Below are 20,691 nucleotides of genomic sequence, written 5' to 3'. Positions count from 1 at the left end.
TGAGTTTTGACTTTTAGCTGGTACGGAAAACATTTGACCATTGCCAAACTGTTTTTAATGCCGGCACTCAATCTGTCATAGCTGAGCGGTCATTACTATCTGTCATTCGCAGAGAACGGGCCTCATTTAAATGAAAAACAGGCCAGAAGCAGAACACAAACATTAGTTAATGTAGCCAACATACTGAAAGAGAAAAGTTGCCTCAAAACCAATTCAACAGAAAGCTGTTTATGTGTCTTCCCTGATACTTAAATAATGTACCTGGTCAAGGTACACCTGTTGAATGCTGTTTTGAAAAAACAAGCTTGTTTCCCAAAACCTTTCACTTTATGAACACATATAGTTGTATTATACACAATATTATTTTTGGTTTAATAACATATATAGTAGCCTATAGGTATACTTATAGTTTATTTTTTATATAAGTAAAGCTTGTGCAACACTTGTGCATTTAATTTTGTATAATATGTCAAATGGGTTACAGATTACCGATTGTATTTCCACAGTTTTAGTACAAATATCATGGCTAACCTATTGTTACTGCATTGAGACCATAGGACATTTGTGGTTACTATGTTTACAAACACCAAAGTTGCTTACCGTGGTGAAAACAGAAGCTGTGTCTCGTTTCAGAGGCGATGTCATTTGCGTCCTCCGGAGGTCGCATCCTAAAAGGTGCGAAGGGTCCTCAACCTGTAAATGAACAAGACGTTCTTCGTAGGACATATTGGAAGAAAAGGAAACAAAAAGTATCATGTTGCCATGCCAACACATTGAGCTCTCAAACCTATCAAATTATTAAAAATATAAATTATATAAATCCATTTTCTCATCTGTCTACTGGGGTAAAAACTTAAAAAGTTTACATTTCAACAACACATATTTCATTGAATGTGCTGCTGTTGCAGTTTATTCAAATAAAAGACATCGGTTTATGACAACGCAAAGATTTCTGGTGCACATTTACATTTAGTCATTTAGCAGACGCTTTTATCCAAAGCGACTTACAGATGATGGAAACAATGGAAGCAATTGGAACAATATAAGGACAACAAAAAGCATAAGTGCAATAAAATAAAATTGGTCTCACAGTATACAGAGCAAAGTTTTTTTTTTTTTTGAAAGAGTCGAAAAGAGATAGAAGTCAGAATTGATCAGTCAGGTGTTGACGGAAGAGATGTGTTTTCAGACGGTTCTTAAAGATGGCTACAGAATCTGCTGATCTGGGTTATCTCTAGCAATGAAGGATATACCTCATGCATCCTCCAATTCCGGTAGAAGAAGGTCAGATTGTTCTAAAAGAAGAATGTTCTGGAATCTTCAATTGTAAAACTAAATTGGAGCTCTGTAGATTTAAATGCAGTACAGTTCTGGGAGAACAAAGGAAACAACAAAAAGTGCAAAAGTGCCAATTAACCTCTTTCACAAATGTTGCAAATGACAGTAATGCCTCTTACATGAATGATACTAAGATAATTAATGTTACCATGTTTTGAACAAAGGTGACCAAATATTATCAAATGCATTCAGTGGGTGCCGTGCGGCATTGTGGGATTAACAACTACTCAAACCGCTGAAAAATGCTCTGAAATTATGAGCAACATTGGGCGGATTTTCCCAATGCAGTGAAAACAGACGTTAAACTACAAAATATAAAAGACCAGACAAAGTTTTAATTATAAGGTTGGACTTCATGTACCTTTTCCATGGCCGCCATGTGAAGCATTAATTTCTCCCATGCAGTTTTCTATGATCTGCCTGCTTCTTCCTTCTCATATTGTAACCGAACACTCCACTTTTGTTGCCCTATTGAGAGTTGCTGAGAAATAAAGGCACAGATGTGCTTTGAACATCCAAGGTTCTTCTGTCATAATAACCTATTATATTAAAACTGATCTTTAAAAGTCACCTTCAGTAATATAAAGAGAGATAGAAATGCTTTATTGATCTCAGAGGGCAAATTCAGCTGTTACAATGGCAGCAATATTAGACATTTAATGCAGAAATACACAACAACATCAGACACAGTGTGATCAAGACAGAACATTGACTTTAATGACACCACAAATTTAACACAAAATGAGCACGCATTATGTGACAATGCTCTCTGCATGTGAACTGGGAGAAATCTCATGAAATGCTCTTGTGGATAATGAGGTAGTAACACGAGTAAAAATAGAGCTATAAACTAAAGTTGACAGAAAGCATGTTCATCTAATTCTTTCTATTACGATGCAAGTATGTCTAATGGTTGTTTATATCTGTAAAAATTCAGCACAACAGTTAAGGAGGGTCTCAGCTTTAGTGATGGCAATTGTGGGGCCTGTCTCTAAAAACAGGGCCACTGTCTAATGTGTAAATTTCAGCTTTTGAACCAATTGAGTTAGAATTCTTTGTCCTCTATGAGGTCATACTCTAGCAGAATTCAGTCAGTGATGTTGGTGCAGACATCACCTAGTTTAACTAGTGTGCATGTCAATAAAATTTCAGTTAAAAGTCATAAAAATAATACATGTAAGTGACGTCATAATGAAAAATCACAAGAAACTCACAACGCCTCAAATATTTATCTCCAAGAGGTGCGTCAACCAACTAAAATCATCCCTTGCAAGATAAAAGCATTACTTTGATAGAAAGTGGAAAACGTTTCGGTCACATATTTTTGGTCACATATGTGACCGGAACGTTTGCCACTTTGCATTATGTGCATTATTATCGAATCGTTTTACGGAGTGATGACATAACAACATATGTAATAATATACAATTCCTAAGATTAGCATGAATCAAATAGCCTTTACACAAGATGAATGGAAATGACGAATGAAGATTATGAAAAAATATACAAATAATGAATAAACAGACTGGAGTCTTACATTTTATCTCTGTTGTTTTATCTTTTCACAAATGTTGTCAGTACTCTCTTAAAAAAAGGTGATTCGCGATGCCATAGAAGAACCTTTTTTGTCTAAATGCCATAAAGAATCGTTAACACCCAAAGAACTTTTCTGTTTCACAAAAGGTTCTTTGTGGCAAAAAAATGTTCTTAAATAAATTGTATATATGAATACTTTTTATTGGTTAGATATTTTCAAAACCCTGTGACAAACATAAATGGTGACTAATAAAAATTATTTATGGCAAAAGATTTAAATCACAAAATATGGAAATTGTTGGACTGCAGTGATATATACAGTATGTACTGTTTATATGTAAGTGTATATATATCATATAAATTTAAAATCTAGTTGTGATAGTTTCTCACTAAATTATTATAATTGAGTGAACTAAAGTACAAATTTATTGTAAAAGCTAATGCTTACTGTAAAGTAAACCAGCCCACTGTCAAAAAAATGACTGTTGGTAATAGAAATATTGTTGAAGTACTTTTGAGTAGTCTGTTTCCAGCCTGCATTTCTCTACGGAGAGAGAGAGAGAGAGAGAGAGAGAGAGAGAGAGAGAGAGAGAGAGAGAGAGAGAGAGAGAAAGAGAGAGAGAAAGAGAGAGAGAGAGAGATCCGTGGGCAGAAAAGGTGCTTGAGTGAACTGGTTGTGTGATTTCTTGGAGAGTTGGGATCTTCTAACAGGAGCCCCCACGCATGACTCACCCACTCCGGAGAGCCAATCTCACCCAGAGACCCTTGAGGAGGTAAATAGACGAGGCTTACTGATGGAGATACTCTCTCTCCTTCTCTATCAATCCATCCATCGCTAGAACACACATTAAAGATGTTAACAAATGCTGATAGCTCGTGCAGTACAGCTACTTCAGCCGCACTGTTTTGCATGGGTTACAGACAGATGTGATATTTACAGGTGATCCATAACTCGAAGTGGAGAGTCACATAATTCTCCGTCATATATTTGCACCTGCTTCATGTGGTTTACGTTAAATCCATTTGAAGAGATGCCGTAACATGATACATGCTTCAGCTTTAAAGCACAGACGCTCTTCACGGGTGAATTATCAGAGTATCTCACTGATATTTTGGCCACATTTTGTGGTCAGTGTACCGTGCGAGAATGTGTGGAATGGGCAAGGTCCCATGAGCAGATTTTCTAAACTTGTGGGAATTAAATTTACACAGAAATAGGTAAATCTGTGTGTATGTGTGTGTGTGTGCATGTGCGTGTGTGTGCAAAGAATGCATGCGTGTGTGAGAAGAGAAAGTAGTAATGTGGTGATAGGAAAGCTCTCATGGGCAGATTTTAGCAAGTCTGCTGGGAATGAGTGTGATGTGAACGTATTACTATGTGTATATGTTTGGAAAACAAGTATGCAAATATTACTGTGTGTCTGTGTTTTATTCAATGTACAGATGTGCTCAAATTTGTTGGTACCCTTACACCTCATTGAAATAATGCTTCATTCCTCCTGAAGAGTGATGAAATTAAAAGCTATTGTATCATGTATACTTGCATGCCTTTGGTATGTCATAGAATAAAGCAAAGAAGCTGTGGCAAGAAATGAATTATTGCTTATTCTACAAAGATATTCTAAAATGCCCTGGACGCATTTGTTGGTACCCCTTAGAAAAGATAATACATAATTGGATTATAGTGATATTTCAAACTAATTAGTTTATTTAATTAGTATCACACATTTTCCAATCTTGTAATCAGTTATTCAGCCTATTTAAATGGAGAAAAGTAGTCACTGTGCTGTTTGGTATCATTGTGTGCACCACACTGAACATGGACCAGAGAAAGCAAAGGAGCGAGTTGTCTGAGGAGCTCAGAAAGAAAACAGAAAAGCATGGTAAAGGTAAAGGCTACAAGACCATCTCCAAGCGACTCATGTTCCTGTGACAACAGTTGCAAATATTGTTAAGAAGTTTAAGGTCCATGGAATTGTAGCAAACCTCCCTGGGCGCGGCTGCAAGAGGAAAATCGACCCCAGATTGAACAGAAGGAGAGTGCGAATGGTAGAAAAAGAACCAAGCATAACTGCCAAAGAGATACAAGCTGAACTCCAAGGTGAAGGTACGTCAGTTTCTGATTGCACCATCCTTCGATTTTTGAGCAAAAGTGGGCTCCATGGAAGAAGACCCAGGAGAAATAAAAACATGAATCAGAATCAGAATCAGAAAGTGTGCTTGGACACAAAAGAAATTTGTCTTAGTGACAGAAGCTTCTAGTGCACATACAGGTTAAAAAAGTGACAAGGCACAGGTAACAAAACTTAAAAAATCTCTAAGATCTCAAAACTCCAGACTTTTAGAATAACTAAATCCACCAAAGGGGTTAGAGCTTTCTCATACGTAGCACCTAAACTCTGGAATAGCCTCCCCGATACTATTCGAGGGTCAGACACACTCTCCCAATTTAAATATAGATTAAAGACACATCTTTTCAGCCAAGCATTCACTTAATACATAGTTAATGAACAGCAGCTTCGCTAATTATTCTCTTTCTGCCCTCGTCTCGGGATGCCCATCCTGAGGTAGGGAGAGATTCCGCCAGGCCCAGATGAACGTCATATGCCCATCCCCAACTAGAGATTACGCCAGCTACATCTGAAAATCCCGTGCCATCCTCCTGAGAGATCCTGCGGACTGACTGACCATCCCAGCTCCATCCAAGGCAATTCCATCACCACCCAAGAGAAAAGCGACCATCTGACTGAGAAGAGCAGTATGGAGAGCACACATCCCTGGGGGGCACTGGTGCTGATGGTACGGCTGTTGGATGTGAATTTACCAATTCTAACTAGCTGTTGCCTGTCTGTCAGAAAGCTGGTGATCCATTGACAGACAGAACTAGGAACAGAGAGCTGGTTTAGTTTGGTCTGGAGGAGTGTAGGGACGATGGTGTTAAAGGCTGAACTGAAGTCTACAAACAGGATGCTTGCATAATTCCCTGGTCTGTCCAGATGTTGTAGGGTATAATGCAGTCCCATGTTAACTGCATCATCCACAGACCTATTTGCCTGGTAAGCAAACTGCAGGGGTCCAGTAAAGGTCCCGTGATATCTTTCAGGTTAGCCAACACCAGTCTTTCAAATTACTTCATGGCCACAGATGTTAAGGCAACGGGTCTGTAATCATTAAGTCCTGTGATTTTGGATTTCTTTGGGATGGGAATAATGGTGGAGCGTTTGAAGCAGGAAGGGACTTTGCACAACTCCAGTGATCTGTTGAAGATCTGTGGAAAAAAATGGGGGCCAGCTGGTCAGCACAGGATTTCAGACAGGCTGGTGAAACACCGTCTGGGCCTGGTGCTTTCCTTCTCTTTTGTTTCCTAAAGACCTGACGCACATTACCTTCACTGATCTGGAGTGCAGAGGGGGAGGAGAGGGGGGTAGCTGGAGGTGTCGATGGCTGTTTAGAGAGGTGGTCAGTATGGGGTGTGAGACCGGGGGTTTCAAATTTACAGTAAAACTCATTCAGGTCATCAGCAAGCTGTAGATTTGCCTCAATGCTGGGGGGTGGTGTCTTGTAGTTTGTAATGTCTTTCAGGCCTTTCCACACTGAGAAAGGGTCGTTTGCTGAAAACTGGTTTCCCAGATTTTTAGTGTAGCTCTTCTTAGCCACTCTAATTTCCTTTGTCAGTGTGTTCTTGGCCTGATTGTACAAGATTCTGTCCCCACTCCTGTAGGCATCCTCTTTGGCCTGGCGAAGTTGTCTGAGTTTTGGTGTGAACCATGGTTTGTCATTGTTATACAGTATGTTAAATATGTCCTGGTAGGAATGCCTCACAGAAACTGATGTATGATGTTACAGTCTCTGTGAGCTCGTCCAGATCAGTGGCAGCAGCTTCAAAAATACTCCAATCAGTGCAGTTGAAGCAGGCTTTTAAGGCCCGCTCTGCTTCGTTGGTCCATCTCTTTACAGTCCTTACTACTGGCTTAGCAGATTTAAGTTTTTGTCTGTATGTTGGAAGAAGATGAACCAGGTAGTGGTCAGAGAGTCCTAAAGCTGCTCTGGGGACAGAGCGATATGCATCCTTTATTGTGGTATAGCAGTGGTCCAAAATATTACTGTCTCTGGTGGGGCATGTAATGTGTTGTTTGAATTTTGGCAGTTCACGTGTGAGTTTTGCTTTATTAAAGTCTCCGAGAATGACTATAACAGAGTCAGGGTGTTGTTGTTCTGTGTCCGTGCGATCTGATCAGCCAGCTGTTGTAGCGCGGTGCTCACGTGCGCTTGCGGAGGAATGTAAACACTTACGAGAATGAACGAGGAAAACTCCTGCAGTGAGTAGAAAGGCTTACAGATAATGAAGAGCACTTCTACATCGGGACAGCACATCTTCTTTAACGCTGTTACATCTGTACACCACCTTTCGTTGATGTAAAAGCACCACCACCCGATTTCCCATGTCTCGATCTGTAACGCACTGTCTGGGGTGGCTTCATTCAGCCAGGTTTCCGTGAAACACAGAGCGGCAGAGTTTGAAAAGTCCTTATTTTTCCATAAGAGCAGAAGTAGTTTGTCCATTTTGTTGGGTAGAGAGTAGAGATTCGCAAGATGGATGCTTGGCAGCACAGTTCTAAAGCCGCGCTGTCGGAGCTTAACGTGCATACCGATTTCTTATCTTAAATCTTAAAGCGTTTGAACAGCGTCGCTGCTCCGCCAACTACAATGTCCAGTAAAACATCAGAATAGTCAAAAACTGGTAGAAGATTGCGTGGTGTGTACTGCCGAATGTTCAGCAGTTCATCCCTGGTGAAACTGATTGTATTAGATAAACATAAAACAGGACAAACTAACAAAAACAGTAAAACAACTGGAGAGCTCCACACCGAGGCAGCCATCCGCGGCAGCCATCTTGGATCTTAAAAAAGCCAGACAGGAATTTGCTAAAATTCATATTGACAAGCCACAATCCTTCTGGGAGAATGTCCTTTGGACAGATGAGTCAAAACTGGAGCTATTTGGCAAGTCACATCAGCTCTATGTTCACAGATGAAAAAATCAAGCTTCAAGTGAACACCATACCAACAGTGAAACATGGAGGAGGCTCGGTTATGTTTTGGGGCTACTTTGCTGCATCTGGCACATGGTGAATCTGTGCAGGGCACAATGAAATCTCAAGACTATCAAGGCATTCTGGAGCGAAACGTACTGCCCAGTGTCAGAAAGTTCTGTCTCAGTCGCAGGTCATGGGTCCTCCAACAGGATAATGACCCAAAACACACAGCTAAAATCATCCAAGAATGGATAAGAACAAAACATTAGACTATTCTGAAGTGGCCTTCTATGAGTCCTGATCTGAATCCTATCGAACATCTATGGAAAGAGCTGAAACTTGCAGTCTGGAGAAGGCACCCATCAAACCTGAGACAGCTGGAGCAGTTTGTTCAGGAAGAGTGGGCCAAACTACCTGTTAACAGGTGCAGAAGTCTGCAATTGAGAGCTACAGAAAACGTTTGCTTGCAGTGATTGCATCTAAAGGTTGTGCAACAAAATATTAGGATAGGGGTCCCATCATTTTTGTCCATGACATCTTCATTTGTTTAATTATTTACAATATTATTTCGAATAAAAAATCAAAAGCAAAGTCTGATTTCTATTAAATATGGAATAAACAATGATGGATGCCGATTACTTTTGTCAGTTTCGAGTTATTTCAGAGAAAATTGTGCATTCTTAATTTTTTGTGGAGGGGAACCAACAAATTTGAGCACGTCTGTATGTAAAGTGAATGAGTGAAAAGAGTGTGTAAGATGATATAGACGGTTTTAAAGCATCAAACAAACGTCACTGCGCATGCACGCTTTTGTGGCCCAACCTTAACTTACACATCCTTACACATCCGTAAAGAATAGAGTCCCTGTAGATTATTTCGGAAAACAAGCAAAAAAATAACAACTTAATTACATTAGCAAGAAAAAAGTATGATAAAACTATGTCTAGCCAGTATTACTTTGGGTTATCAGTAGAAGAACCGGTACTTGGCTAAACTTAAATGCGACAAAGTTAAATGACCCATTCAAGAAATTGTTTATTTAACACAATTAAATATTAACATAAATGTATTAAAATATAAATTGTTATATTGTTAGCCACTAGCCAGGCCAATAAACAAACACAAACCGGAAGTTAACTTCGGGCCAGGCATGTGCGTCCGATGAAACCATCTATAGCAAAGTCTGTTATTAAACCTACTAAAGGATGCTTATTTAAAACTGCAAAGAGGCTTGTGTTAGGGAATAAAGTATACAGTCTTTACAATATTATTTGTCTATATGTCCCCGCAATGTATAGAAAGTGTGTGTGTGTGAGAGAGAGAGAGAGAGAGAGAGAGAGAGAGAGCAAGAGAGAGGGGCGGACCTGGAGTTTTCGGCCCACATCGGCCATCCACCATTTCAGTCGACGGGGGTGGGGGGGTGTTTGATTGCATCGGCCCTCCACCATTTCTGTTGTCCATCTGTCCGGCCCAAGCGTCCATTCCGGCCCCATGCTTTAGCGGCCCACCGGGAAAATTTCTGATACTCCAGATGGCCGGACCGCCCCTGTTCACGACCGTAGGCCGTACTGGTCAGTCCACCCCTGGAGATAGAAAGAGAGAGAGAGAAAGAGAGCTAGCATATTTGGCAACAGAGTGAAAGCATGTGTGTTTGAGTGCATGTATGAAGGCATGTGAGATAATATATCCAGCGGCTGTGTTTGTGTGCTGATCTCAGCGAGGCGAAAATGAGTTTGACCTGGCCGGCTGCTGGTGTTGCTCTCTGACCGCTGTGTGTCTGGCTCGGCTTTCATTTGCTCAATTATTGTACACCCAGCTGCTGACTCCCTCTCTCTCTCTTTGACGCTCTCCTGAGACTCTCCATATTTGTCCTTTAACCCATTCTCATTTGTTTATCTCTTCACATTATCCTCCAGTCATCCCAAGGTTTGAAGGTTTCCACCATCTTAACCTGACAACAAAAATATGCCACATTGTTAATCCAGTAGCAATGTCTAAATAATTATGTTGTTTTTGTTGCATTTTACAAATCACAAGTTTGCAAGAAAGCCTTATTTTTGTGTTTTTATGTTAACAAAAACAATGTTTTTAATTTGGTTTTCACTAATGACAGTCAGGACTGTTTTTAGCTTCCTCTAGCAGCAATCGATGGATGGGAAATGGCAAGCTTAGATGTTTTCTTAGATGAGAAAAGACGGCGTGTTTGAGGAGCAGCAGGAGTTCTGGTAATCTGCGCAGGGCTGTAGGGAGGTGCTGTTCTCTCTCACACCCAAAAAAAGAAAAATGGGCAGCTAATCCAGCGCAGCAAGACTCCAGAGGACATGGAAGCTAACGGTATTAGCGCAGGCACAAGCACCTTTGATCCTGAGCGGAGTATTCCACACTAAATCCACGCTTTTCTTTTTCAGCTCACATTTGTTCGGGGGAGAATCTACGCCTCTGATCTTTTTCATCTCGCGTTACCCATGAATAATCTTCACAAAGTGGTTTCTGGCTTTGAGAAAAACAAAACAACAAAACTATCTTATCATGAATTGTTAAAATACATATTTAGGTCATGAAGGTACAAAAAGAGTTCCCATGTTTTTATTCAACTCTTCCACTTAATCCTACCATGGTGATCTTTAAAAAACCTTTGTTAACCGTGATGTATGCATCAAAATACATTTTACACCAGAGATGCACTGATATATCGGCCAATAATCGGTATCAGTCATAAAATGTAATTTTTCACACTATTGGTAATCGGCCGATAGTTAAAAAACAGCCGACGATCAGGGATGATACATCCTGTCATCAAAAGGAAAATGGAATGAATTTGTGCTCTGTATTTAGAAAATGTTAAGAAACGTAACCAGTTTGATGTTCAATATTAAGTCTGTAACACGTTAAAAGTAAGGAAGGAAGGAGGCGGGAACCGGCGAACGATAACCAAAACTTTAATAACATAAACAAAGCATAAACCAAAGAAAAGGGCCGGCAGCCACCTCACGGTCAACTGCCGGCTACACAAACATAACTAAAACACATACAATGTCCAGGCCTGGTCTTCTCTCGACGTACCTTCCTGTCGCTCCTCCTCTTATGCTTCCGGAGCTCCTCCGTGAGAGGTGCCTCGCATCGTTCCCTCACGGCTCTCGTCCCACCTCCCTCGTCACACAGTCATTATATGAATTAATAATGTAAAGAAAAGTTAAGAAATAATAATTTAATCTTCAGAATCGCTATCTAGATATCACTCTTAAAAATCAGCATAGGTATGGGTGGAGAAATTTAGTATCAGTGCATTTCTAGGTATTACCATAGGAAACTGTGGTATTGTTTAGCCAGCAGCCATATCACCCTGTAGCTCAAGACTAGTTGCCCACTGAAGCTAAGCAGGGCTGAGCCTGGTCAGTACCTGGATGGGAGACCTCCTGGGAAAGCTAGGTTGCTGCTGGAAGAGGTGTTAGTGAGACCAGCAGGGGGTGCTCACCCTGTGGTCTGTATGGGTCCTAATGCCCCAGGATAGTGATGGGAACACTATACAGTAAAAAGCACCGTCCTCCGGATGAGACGTTAAACCAAGGTCCTGACTCCCTGTGGTCATTAAAGATCCCATCGTAAGGAGTAGGGTTGTAACCCCGGTGTCCTGGCCAGATCCCCGGCCCATGTCAATCATGGCCTCCTAATAATCCCCACCCTCTGAATTGGCTCTATCTCTCTCCTCTCCACCTATAGCTGGTGTGTGGTGAGCGCAACAGCACTGTGGCTGTCGTCGCATCATCCAGGTGGATGCTGCACACATGGTGGCTGAGGAGAGACTCCCCTCATATGATTGTAAAGTGCTTTGGGTGTACAGAAAAGCGCTATATAAATGCCTCATTCATTCATTAAAAGATATGTGCATACTCTCCCATAACCAGTAAAGTACATACTTTTACTAGAAGAGTGCAAAGAGCCTCTGTCTACAAACTAAACCCACAAAAAAGGTATTAAAATGATGCTGCTTAAAGGTTTAATCTCACTGTAACACATTAAACTTCTAAGCATGTTATTCAGCGTGGCTTACAGCTGCTTAAACCCTTCTCTTTTCTCTGCGCGCATAAACTCAAAGCTCAAGCAAGCAGTGATATCGTGCGTATGGCTAACTGTCATTGGCCGGCAGAAATGATGGCATTACTTTAATTGTGCGAAAGAGACTTTTTACAGGTTTGCAGATCAACCACGTCACCTGTGAAGACACATCACCACTTATTCGTGAAGACACACAACCCTGATATTTATCCAAGTGTTTGTACACGCTTTCTTTAATACTCACTCACCCTGATCAAAGTCAACGACATGGATGTGTTTGCCACTTCTGAAACCTAACAAATATCACAACTGTCAGCTAATGTGTTTGCAAGAGCACACTGAGAATTACCATGAAAGCTGGAGTCAAAAAGTGTTTCTAATACAGAAAATTGCTAACTTTTTTGCTATGACTTGACTCAAACCCTATTCTTTGTAAAAACGAAAAGCTCTATATGTCCTTAGCATGTTAACAGCCCAAGAGCCCAAGACAAGAGATGCAACGGTTAAAGGGCCGGGTATAGAACTTTCCGCATCCGCAAAGCTTTCAAAGCATACTCAACCGCAGATGAGCGCGGATGGACGAGCTCGACACATGCGCAGTATGTCACCTAGTGGACTCGACTGATTTAACATTTTTAAATAAAAAAAAATGGGTTGCACACGTACGGGGTGTGCGGACTACTGCGGACCCTCCTGATGATGAAAATTACGTCATGCGGGTGCCGGCACCTCAACCAAAGATACTTTTATTGAGAGATGGAAGGGTCTGTATACTTCAGATTGAAGAAAATTGGCTAACAAAACCTTTTGACATCCATTAAAGAAACTAGCATCTGGACTCCTTTCCTGCGTTCCTCTTAAGCCAGGGCGTTAGCATTAGCCATTATGCTGTTTTGGCATCTAGTGGCTTTGGCTCGACTATACTTTGGGCTTAAGGATCAGGTACGTTAAAGCCTATTACATGTACAAAACATGTATAATACATGGCCAACCCTGTTCTAACAATAGGAAAACCTGCTTATCCATTTCCTGTGCTTTGGAGGAAAATAAAGTCTGTAAACTGTGTACATGGAGCTGAAAAGCACGATCCAATTTCTCGAAATCTTAAGCGAACACACAAAGGATGTGGAAGCATTTTGAATAATAGGTGTTCAGCATTTTCCGCTGGCCGCCCATTCTGTGTGGGCTTGCTCATTCGTAATTCGATGTTTTCACGATCAAATTTTTAAGAAAGAATAAAATCGTAAACAGTTTTCCTCATCCTCGGAGGAGGGGAAATCACGCTCATTTTCAAACCATTATGGTTAGAAAAATAATACATGTGATTTATTTCACCATGCTTGAAATCAAGGACTTGTGGCATTTATTTCTGGGTTATGGACTGTTCTAAAACATGAATAAACTGCCTTGGGCCTGCCATTGTCAAGAACATCCACATTTACATATAAATTGGGAAAGAGAGAGAGAGAGAGAGAGCGAGAGAGAGAGAGAGAGAGAGAGAGAGAGAGAATATGATGATATGTTGACAGTGTGTGGTCTTTAGTGAGGTAAGTGTGGCAGTTGTTGTCAAAAATACATGTTAAATTTCTGTAATATCCCAGGATTTTTGGCTCACAGCCAGTTAGTTTCTTCACTATAATGATTGCACATTATCCTAACTGGACAACAGCCAAAAACTGGACATGGACCACATCTCGATGTGAGAAGACAGTGTACCTCCATCTAAAAAACAGCTGAAAACATACTAAATAATTTTATAAAATTAAATAATTTAAAAAAAATCGGTACATTGTCTTCGAAACTTTGTATTACTGGCACTTCTCGTGATCAATTGTTTGTTGTAAATCCTCAACTAAAAGTTTGGATAAAAAGGTCTGCTGAATGAATTACTGTAAATTTAGATCTACACGCACCTCAGCAAACAATATTCTTATAGACAATTATTCAGTGTTGTATTTAAAATTCCCAAATCTTTTCTGAAATCTGAGGTTCTCTGTATAAGCTTGTTAGGTTTGTTTGTACTTTGCTTTTGCTCCACACTCCAAACTTATCTTGTCAAATTCACTTGTTCCTTCAAAGAGTTTGAAGAACACAACAAAACCGACTCTCATCAGTCATTGTTTCGAGTTCAGGTGGAAAACAAAGCATCAGCCCTGATTTCCATCCTCTGGTGACAGGGCTTTGATGGGCCAAAGCAGATTAACGTCAATGTAGTAATACGGACACATTGAGGGTAAATTGATCTTGCTTGGAATAAAAGGTCAGGATAAGTGGTTTGTGAGAGACCAGCCTCCCTGTTCATTAGTTCAGTCCTCGTCTAACAAGTTAGGCATCAGACGGTCTCTGTTCACCCAACCAACAGGAAGCAGCCGTGGGTAGGCAGCTTTTTCAAATGTCACTCTTTTAATGTCAAATCATGGATTATGTGTCAAAAGCACAAAGCGTCTTGTGTCAATTGAGGTAGACGGTCATGCGATGCATAAGACAATAACGCACGCGTCTCATGGGAAGTTCTAAACTCTTTTGAATTAAAAACTGTATATTTAAAAGTTGAAAGTAGAAAAAAAGCCTTCAAGTATTTTGACAACAACTTCAGCTTTTATTGTGTAGTGGTTCATTCTACAAACAAGTTACAAAAGAGGACCTGAAACACTTTTCATTTTTCATTCTTTTTCACAAATAATCAGTAAGAGGAGGTGCTTAACCTTCTGAGAATTTTAAACACATTTGAAGCTATCGGTTTTCATCACTAGGTATCATTGCTGAATAAGAAAAAAAACTACTAGAGTCAAGGCTGGTCTGTCCTTTTCATTTATTTACCTTATTTTCTCATGTTCTGTGAGAAATCTTCTGTGTCCTACTGGAAAAAAAGAAAATGATATAATTGTCTATATTACAAAAAAACCCCACACTGGACATGTCTTGTGGGGCCATCCACACACACACGCACGCCTCGTATTTATGTCACCTGATTAATATTCCATCCTTAAGGGCCTCTCCTGGAAATGAACTTTTCCGCTGTGCCTCTCGGAGAAGATTGGATGTTTAATAAACTGTCTCAACGTTTCACAATCACTGAACACATCAGATCGGATGTGCACTAAAGCTCTTAAAAAAACAGCCTTCAACATTTGGGCCCGCTGCATCCCGTGCGTGAAGTGGATGCAGTTGCCATGACAACTCTGAATAGCGCTACAAAGATTCAGCGATCTTTTGCTCAAATGACCCTGATTAGGGTCCTCTAGTCTTTGTAGAGTAGTTTGTAAGAGGACACACATGGCGTAGGAGTGAAACCACAGTCAGGTAATGACGCCCACCTAATGCAAGAAAAGTTATTCAGATATGTGATGCTACTCTTAAACTCATATAAACAATATGCTGTGAATATTTAAGATACAGAATTTTCAGAATAATGAGACAGTATTAGCATTTAAGTTCGTACACATAACATTTTTAATATTTGCTTCCTAAATAATTGATCAAATTAACCAAATACAACTTTTATGTAAATAACATTTCATGAGTCTTTGAAATTGTGTAGGTTAAAAAGAAAGACTTTAATAATAATAATAATAATAATTTGACTTTTTCTTTAGTCAAAAAAACACCTGACAGGATTTAAATTGATTCCTCCTTGGTTAAATATGAGTGGCAGAAACAGGATATTGTATCTTAACGGATCATTAATTCCTCAAAGGCAAGGCGTTTGCCTGAGTGTCGTATATTTACAATGGCAATGGTCCAAAATAAAATGCCATAAATAAATTGCAACTTGTCAGTCAGTTATGCTCAAAAAGAAGGCCATTTTGCATCACTAGTAGTTTTAGAATCAGACTTCGTACTGTAAGCCAGTGGCTTCCAGTGTTTCAGCAGAAGAATGACATTTTTATTAGGTTTTGTTCGTCATTTGACTAGAGTGCAGCCTGTGAATTCATCAGCGTATTATACATATATATGGAAATTATTCCACTTGAGACGCCGGCCTCTTTTTTCCCCTCTGTAATGTCAAAGCTGTGATTGGCATGGTAAAAAGAGGACTACTGCGTATGGTTAAGTTATTCATTCACTATTTAACATGAACTCACTGAATTTAAAGCAGGGATGGATCCAGAATGACGGATACAATCAGATAAGCTACAAATGGCCAAAATTCTCCAGCGCAAATGTAATTCTCCATATACCCCAAACACAACTATCTAATAAATTCAGAGGTAAACATTTGGAGTCTGTAAGCAACAAAAAATATTTTTCGTTACCACGAAAAGGGCTCTTCAAAGCACTTCGGGGTTTGTGGGTCCTCAAAAATCTCTGAAAAGTGAAAAATGTAAAAGAAATAAAACTTTACGAAAGATTAAAATGAAATGTATACACACAAAAAAAATGATTAAGTAGGTTCCAATAGTAATCATTTTATTCTAGTTGTTATGACAACTCCATCTGTGATCTCACCATCTTCATTCACCACCTGCAGGGTCGGAGGCCTCCACCACTGGGCCGCAGAATAGAAGTGTACATTAAAATCTGTTCTTTCATTGCAAGAAATCCCATAATCCCACCGACATGATTCAACGCTGATAAAGCAGCATGAGACGTCTGGATTCGGCAAAGCTTTCCCAGATCCACATCACAACTTACGCCAGACCTGCTGATAAACACAAGATACTTTAGCCAAAGGACAGATGTATCTGATGCATCAACTCTTTTCAGTCACATCTCCAAACACTTTGAGGGACAGTGTGTTAAAATGCTTTATTTGTATTTGTTCATAGTAAAATGACAAAATAATATCTGAAATCTCTCGGTTGGTTGTTGATAAGAGTTTAGGGAGTAAACAAAGACTTCCCTCTAGAGAAAATCAACCAGTAGTAATCTCAACATAAATTTCCTCAAAATTTTCTCTGTGTCTCAATGTTTTCTCAATGTCATAGATTTATCAGAATTGCCAAAACACCAAAATTTGCGATCTAAATTTAAAGATTTTAATTTTGGTACAGTTTCTGGACAAAAGTATTTTGTGACTTGTTAAGTATCAATGACTTGTACACAGGGTTACAGTCATTTCAGAACAAAAAAGGCCATTCCAAAACTGTTGCAATAAAGATGGAAACAAAATTCTTTAATATGGTATGGTATTGTATAGCGTATTATTTGAAGAGTTTGGTCCCAAAATGAGATAACTTCGTTTTATTATGTTATCATGTTTTTATTGGGTTAGTTAGCTGTATTTTTTTAGGTATTATGGCTTAAATCAAAACAAACCGAAAGAACAATAAAAAACATGATTTCTGAACATTTTTAAAAATGGAGTTATCTCATTTTGGAAGCAAACTCTTCATTTGTTTGATTGGAATTACTGGAATAGATAAACAGGTTGTCCATGGTGATAATGCAAGAAATGAAAAACGTTTCTTTTTCTTCCTGGCCTTTTCTCTGATCAATAGATCACCCAAAAATGAAAATTCTGTCATCATTTACTCACCCTTAAGTTGTTCCAAACATTTGCGTAAATGTAATTGTTCTGCTGAACACAAAGATAGATATTTGGAAGAATGTTTATAACCAAACGGATCTGGGGCACTACAGAGTTCCATAGGGAAAAACAACTATAGTAGTTAATGGTGCCCCAGAACTGTTTAGTTTCCCATTTCTTTAAAATATCTTCTTTTGCGTTGAACAAAAGAAATATTTTAATACAGTTTTGGAACAACTTAAGGTTGAGTAAATTGTGACAGAATTTTCGTTTTTGGGTGATCTATCCCAAGTTCATCACAATTTCAACATTGCTCTGTTTTTCCACTATATTACATCCATGGTGTGTTCATTCTTGTAATTGCAACTGTAAAACTTTTTGTCACACAAGTGAAACTTTCTCAATTTTCAATGGAATTTATTGTCATTTAGACATTAGATTTGGCTTCCACAGAGGTTAGTCCCCAGGGCCTCTCAAGACCGTAATCCAGCCCCGGTCAACAATTGTTTCATCCTTTCTGTTCACTTCCATATGAGACCGTGTTGATACAGTACTTTACACACAACTCCATTAAATCTCCTTACTCTAAAACAGCAGTGTTGCTCTGGGTATAGGCCACCATAAGCGATCCATCCGAACATCACAGAAACTCACAAAATGTTGACGTTTAGACAATTACAACACTAATCTAAAGTTAGATCAAGTTTTTAATAACTCTGTCAGCCTCTTGCTAATATCATTCTCTGTATGCTCTCTAATGACTTAGACGATTAAAGTAGCTGGAGATATAATTTGAGAGCAGGATGTGTTTTGAGTGAAAGGAAGTCTCTTTTCCTCTCTGTTTTATGGAGTGGGCTTTTGACAGCTTTGGGTGCGAGAGGCTCATTAGATACCCGCTTAACTAATAAATCCAATGCAGAACAAAATGCAATATTAATACTGCCAGTCTATTCTCTCCTTATCATTTACATACTCCTGGAAGTGTTTGCCGCACCTCCCCGAATTATTAATGCACCGATTCCACTGTTCTCTGCAGACATGGGACTTTAATGAATCTCTGTGTGGTTTTGCGGATCTAAACCAGGACAAACCAGGCTTCTCTGAGCGTCAGATCTCCATCGCTCGTTGCATTTATGATGGGGGATTTATAAGGTGTCCGTGTCTTCTGGTGAAGAAAGGCTTATGAGGAGGAATGAGAAAGAATAGCATGATCCAGAGGCACGGAGAGCCATGGCAACTGTAGAGCTTTTTCAGGCTGAGGGATTATGGGATGGAGATTACTTTCAGTTGTGTATTTACTGTAGATGATTTATGAGCTGTACGTATTGCATACCCTCCTGAAAATACCAAATTGTCCCCTTCTAGACTTGGCGAATGTGATAATACAACATTTTCAAGTCTTTGTAGAAATGACTCTAACATACTAACATAAACTAACATACAAGTTTCCTTAATTTCCTTTTTTAGCCGGTCTATGTACAGTGTGTTCTGCGTGTTTAGGAGGGCGTGTCAAGTATAATTTTTAGAACAAAGTTTTCTGTATTGATTTTGTAGTAGTAACCATAGGAAGCCTCAGAAAGTCTGACTTGATATGTGAATCCGCCGGTACAGTACATATTTATCAACTGCTTCTAGTTCAGATAATAAGGAAATACTCAAATATATAACCTTGAAAAAACCCACTGAAAACAAATTCTACTATTCCGTAAAATAGCAGTTCTTTTCTGTAAAATTATTTTGACAATATATTTTTAGAATTTGACGGTTTTTGACCGTATTTCAAAATTTCAAACGCAGACTGTAAAAAAAATCCCGTAAAAAAAAAAAATTCCAGCAGCTAGGACGGCAGAAATATTTTCTTTGTAAATTTGCGATCTTTTTCTGTAATTTGAAAGTTTTTGATCATATTTTTCAAAATACAGTTTACTGTAAAGAAAAACAGTAAATTTCCATAAAAGTACAGTTTTTTTTAAATCTGCCAAAAAACTGTAAAATTCTGTAAAACTACGTGTTTTACAGTGTTGCTTCCTAGAAACATAACCTACCTAATTTACACAACATTATTAACTTTATTTATGAACAAAGGCTCAGTTTTAGTCCTCTTTGTGTTCATGGAGCTTGCTGAACACTGCATTAGCAGACCAAAATGTGTAGCTTGAATGCTCTGTTTCTGTGTTAAAAGTGCCTGCAAAAAAATTTGTGAATGTAAATATAAAAAGTATACTCTGCAGTACACTCTGATTTTTCCCTCCCATACTCACCCGTCCCAGATCGACAACCCATGAGCACCACCACACTCACGAATGTTTAGAATATGCCTCTATATGTAATCAAGAGCATTCTGAAAGATTTATTGCAAGCAAGATTTCAATAGCCAATAACAGCTGGGGTGACTTGCTGGTTTTCTTAATCACTGTCTAACTCAGCCAGTTAAGAGTTAATCCTTAGATGGTATATGTATACAATCTCTAAAGCACAGGTTTTATCAGCTGGCAATTTTCAACGCACATTTGTGATCCACGGGAAATAAAGTCTATAAAGTCATTGATTTGTGATATACTATTTCTACATAAACCCACCCTGCTAAACAATAGTATTGCATACATTCAAGTGGTTTCCATTGAAGTACCATTATGAAACATACATTTTTCTATTACAAAATTTTAAAAAATGTCTTTGGCATTAATTGGTGTTCTTTTGATTCTCATCTGCATCTATTGTGTTTTTGGCAGCATTTTATTATTTTTTTCAGCAGGGCAACCAGCATAATGTAAAGAATGTCCTGTGAAAGTATAATATTTAGATTTTAATTTAGTTTGATTTTGACTGACTAAGGCCATGTCAAAGACTTACAGTAAATCATATTGAAATAAATGGTTAAAATTAAACTTTATTGCTCATCACTAATAATTAGATTTTAAGTCTAGTTTTACACTTATGAGTGCAAGTTGCACCTATTACTGAAATTGATAGTTAACTATAATAACTAACAATGAACATTTGTGCAGTTTTATCAAGCACCAGTTGCACTTATAGATTTCTGGCAGTGTCTCTAGCCTGACTTTCACAAGGTTGGACAGGAGTTCTCATCTCTTATCATCTAAAACAATTTATACATTGTAGTATAAGTTATCTCTCCCTTTCTTCCTCATTTATTGATTCACCACACAAACTAACGTTTGTGAAGTTGGCTAGTTAGATACAATTTAACATGCCAACAATCCCCTTACATTTCTGTTACTGATAACAACTATGC

Source organism: Triplophysa rosa, linkage group LG5 (assembly GCF_024868665.1).
Source record: "Triplophysa rosa linkage group LG5, Trosa_1v2, whole genome shotgun sequence".
NCBI classification, from domain to species: Eukaryota; Metazoa; Chordata; class Actinopteri; order Cypriniformes; family Nemacheilidae; genus Triplophysa; species Triplophysa rosa.
The sequence above is the reverse complement of the archived record's forward strand: the minus strand, read 5'-3'. Positions refer to the sequence as shown.